At 49.7% G+C, this 4,051-nt stretch overlaps 1 long non-coding RNA gene across 1 annotated transcript; it reads right to left on the bottom strand.

The window, feature by feature from the left end:
• Positions 1-722: 722 nt before the first annotated feature.
• LOC145539754 (uncharacterized) lies at positions 723-3,726 on the bottom strand. Its single transcript, XR_014077937.1, has 2 exons — positions 3,264-3,726; positions 723-2,157 (listed from the first exon to the last, which is right to left on the bottom strand). It is a non-coding gene; the product is annotated as an uncharacterized LOC145539754 (long non-coding RNA).
• Between the last annotated feature and the right edge of the window lie 325 nt (positions 3,727-4,051).

The raw sequence follows: 4,051 nt of genomic DNA, 5'->3' as shown, positions 1-4,051 counted from the left end.
CTTACCGCTGTCCAGTGATGCTGAGGGAAGGGGGTGTCTGGGTGCCTGGAGAAAAGATTAGACCATTAGGGAGGAGGGCATTCTTGAGCTTAAGGTGAGAAACGACCGTCTTAACAAGTCAGAATCATCCTGTTTTGAAATGAGCATCCTTCAGAGGTACTGAGCTCCCACCCCTGGGGAGAGGCAAGCAGCTGATGGAGAATGTGCCCTAGGGGAGACAAGACATGAGTCATCTCAGTTCCAAGACCAGTTCATATTGAGATTCTAGCTTTCTGAGAGGCTGTGCTTCTCAATGCAAAGAGAGTTCTGGGGGTAGACCCTGCTATGTTTGAAAGCTTATTGACAAGAAGTGAGGAAAATGCTATTTTAGGTTTACCAGCAGATTTTTTTTAACCAAGGAATAGTTGATTTACAATGTTTCAGGTACACAGCAAAGTGATTTAGTTATACATACTTACGTGTATATATATTTCAGATTCCTTTACATTATGAGATATTGAACTTAGTTCCCTGTGCAATAGAGGAAGTCCTTGTGATTTATCTATTTTATAAATAGTAGTGTGTATATGTTAATCCCCAAATCCTAATTTATCTCCCCACTGCCCCTCTCCCCTTTGGTAACCATAAGTTTGTTTTCTGTGTCTGTGAGTTCTTTTCTGTTTTGTAAATAAGTTCACTTGTATCATTTTTTTTTCTAGATTCCACATATAAGTGGTATCATATTTTTCTTTCTCTTAGCTGGATCATCCCTAGGTCCATCCATGTTGCTGGAAATGGCATTATTAGATTCTTTTTTATGGGTGAGTAATATTCCATTGTATATATTAATATTTACCACATTTCTTTATCCACTCCTCTATTGATGGACATTTAGGTTGCTTCCATATCTTGGCTGTTATAAAATAGTGCTGCAATGAATCCTGGAGTGCTTGTATCTTTTCGAATTAGAGTTTCCATATTTTCCAGATATATGCCCAGGAGTGGGATTGCAGGATCATATGCTAACACTAGTTTTAGTTTTTAAGGGAACCTCCATGCTGTTTTCATAGTGACAGCGCCAATTTACATTCCCATCAACAGCGTAAGGGGGTTCCATTTTCTCCACATCCTCTCCAGTACTTATTATTTGTAGACTTTTTGATGATAGCCATTCTGAGTGGCAGATCTTTTATTGTTTTTGTTCTTCATTTCGTTTGGGAAAGAACTAAAAGATAAAGTTTATCTTTGGGTTAAAGATGGAGCTTTGGTTAAAAAGGGAATCCACTTTAAAATGGGCCTTTGGAGAAGAGGAAGAGAATGGATCAGATTCTGAGGGGCCTTGGGATCAGGCCTATGGGTCTGAGGTGGGCAGTGAGGGACGGAGTCGTTTTCCCTCTGACTGAGACCCACAGGAGGCTTCAGAGCCTGGTCTCTGGGGGTGGGGTGGGAAGTGTGATTGTCTCCAGTCCCACCCAAGGTGGGCAACACACAACATGGCAGCAAGCAGAGGACATCTGAGGGACAGGAAGTCAGGAGCCTCCTTAGAGGTGGCCAGCAGAATCCACTGGCTTCAGACCCAGGGTCGGTTTGAAAGTGGTCTTTGCTGCAGCATAAGGCCCTCTGGAGAATTATAAAATGGTTTTGTTGAGCGTTAGCAGCCCAGTGACTGATACATCTCTTTCTTCTCGAAAAGAATTTCCATCAAAAGAAATACACTCATGATAGGCATGTTTGTTGTTCCTTGGAATCTCAGAGCAGCTTCTACTGATTTCAGAGGTATCCGAAACTTTTCCATGAATTGACCACCTGGAGCAGGTGATTAGGACTGAGTGGGGTGAGGAGGAGGCTAGGACAGCCCTGTTTGGCTCCCATTCCAGGATGAGGAGGATGGAAACAAGGCCCCTAAGTGGTCTGAGGAGATTTGGGACTAGAGCAAAGTCAAGTTCATTGTAGCCCCTTCACTCCCTGTGCAGCAAGGGGCCCTGAGCAGGGCAGGTAGGGCCCGAGAGCCACCCAGAGCCCACATTACAGGGTCCATGTACTTAACAGCAGGCTGTCCTCATTCTCAGAGCCCAGCAGCATGGATCTCAGCACCCGGTAGAGCATTGGAGGGGCCAGCTAAGGGCTGTATAATGATTCATGAATTCATTGCACAGCCAGGGCACCTTCACAGAGCACCTGGTAGAATAAAAAGCAAGGGAAGTCATACCCCCATCCCACCCCCTCCCAGTAGCTCTTGATCTGCCCCATCAGCCACCTCCTAGCCCTCTGTTTCCTGGACAAAGGACCTCAGTGGAGCTTCCTGGGAACCCAGGCATCCCTGGTTGCTCTTGGGGAAGGCAGCAGGCCCAGCCTTTGGGTTGCATGGGATGAGCCCTCCCCATAAACCCCACCACAGTTCCTGGGAGCTCCCCCCAGACTTCCTGAGGGCTGGAGTGCAGGCATCTACTACTCTCGGGTGTGGGGCACCAGGAGCCTCAGGTAGGAACTCAAGAGACCCTTCACTGAGGGAACAGGAGTCTTTGACCTCTGACTTCTGGGCAGTAAGCTTGGGGTCACAAGAGCCAAGGCAGTCATTGTCCCAGCCAGAGTCCTGCACCCTCAAGTTCCCTCCACCCTGTGGCCAGGAGCACGTCCCCAAAGTCCAGCCGTGTTGTCCACCTGGGATTGTTATCATTCCACACTGTGGTGGTTCTCTGCTCCTGGCCTCCAAAGAAGACCTTCAGATGGGCATCCGTGGCACTGAACCAGTCTCCCTGCAGACCTGTTGTCAGGAAGTTCATGACCTCCAACCAGTCCAGGCCCCTCTGCTGGGGACAGCAGTCCTGGTTGGTGGCCACCAAGCCACAGCACACACACTGGCAGAGGTCACTGGGGTTCTTCCACTGTGCCTCCAGGAGCCAGAAAAAACTTTGTGCAAGAGGCACTGGGTATGGATGAGCTCATAGCTTTGATTTTGTTTAATGTTTCCCTCTGATTATAAAAGCAATACTTACTCATGTTAAAAGTTTAAAAAGTATAGAAAAATTATTCAAACAACATAGTAAATGCTCTCTCGGCAGAATTCTCCGTCTCCATCTCCAGCCATATCACTGACTCCCCTCTTGGTAAGCTAGCACTGCAGGGTCAACCCTATCCCAGGAAGGCTTCTTTGAGACCTCCCAAGCGGCCTCTGCTCATCCCCCTCTCTGTCTCTATGCTTCTCATTGCAAACGGAACATGGCTACTCCTTCCTTCCCAGCATTACACTCTCCTTGCCCTTTCCCCCACCCAGCAGGCCTCACCTCTGCAAGAAGCGGCACTCCACCAAGTGCGTGCAGAAGCTGTATTGGTCCTGGAACATCGGCCAAGCCCCGGGTCACTTTCTCAGGAGAGTGGGAGAGCTGGTTTTGGCCCTGGCCAGGTAATGCTGGGAGCTGGAGCCCTGGGTGGGCCAGTGGGTGAGGGTCTAACGCAGGTGTTGCAGGGTAGCCTGCTACAAGGCATTAGACCAGGGGGTGTAAGTACCACTGGGCCACAAGAAGTGCTGTGTGTCCTCCAGGAAGGAGCCCAAGTGTCAGAGGCTGGTCACATCCATGTGTTCCCCCACCAGCTGCAAGCTGGGCCCAAGGGTCACAGCAGGAGGTGGGTGCCTGAAAGAGCTGTGGAGTCAGGGGCACTGGCTCACGGGGAGCTGAGCCCGAGAAGGAAGTATAAGAGCAGGTCTCTGCAGCTTCTCACCTCCCTCCCTCCTCAGCCTCTCCACGCACCACTGACTCAGCCACACCTGCCCTCTTTCTAGCACCTCCACCTCCAGCACGGGTAGGTCTCCTTGGCAACAACAGAGTGAGTGTGGGGTGCAAAGCAGGAGCTGAGTGTGGCTCTGCTGAGTGTTCTCAGGGGCCCTCTGGAAGGGAATAGGCCCCATTCTGAAGCCAGTGGGCCTTGGTCACTGGTGCTGAACTGAACTTGGGTCTGCTCGTCCGACAAGCAGTAAAGCCAATCAGCTGACACCGGGTTGTGGTGAAGGAAAATACAGCATGAGTTGCAGGGTGCCAAGCAAGGAGAAGGGGCAGCTCACGCACAAAACAGC

This window comes from Giraffa tippelskirchi, chromosome 2 (genome assembly GCF_054371585.1).
Source record: "Giraffa tippelskirchi isolate mGirTip1 chromosome 2, T2T-mGirTip1v1.2.pri, whole genome shotgun sequence".
NCBI lineage: Eukaryota > Metazoa > Chordata > Mammalia > Artiodactyla > Giraffidae > Giraffa > Giraffa tippelskirchi.
The sequence above is the reverse complement of the archived record's forward strand: the minus strand, read 5'-3'. Positions and strand labels throughout refer to the sequence as shown.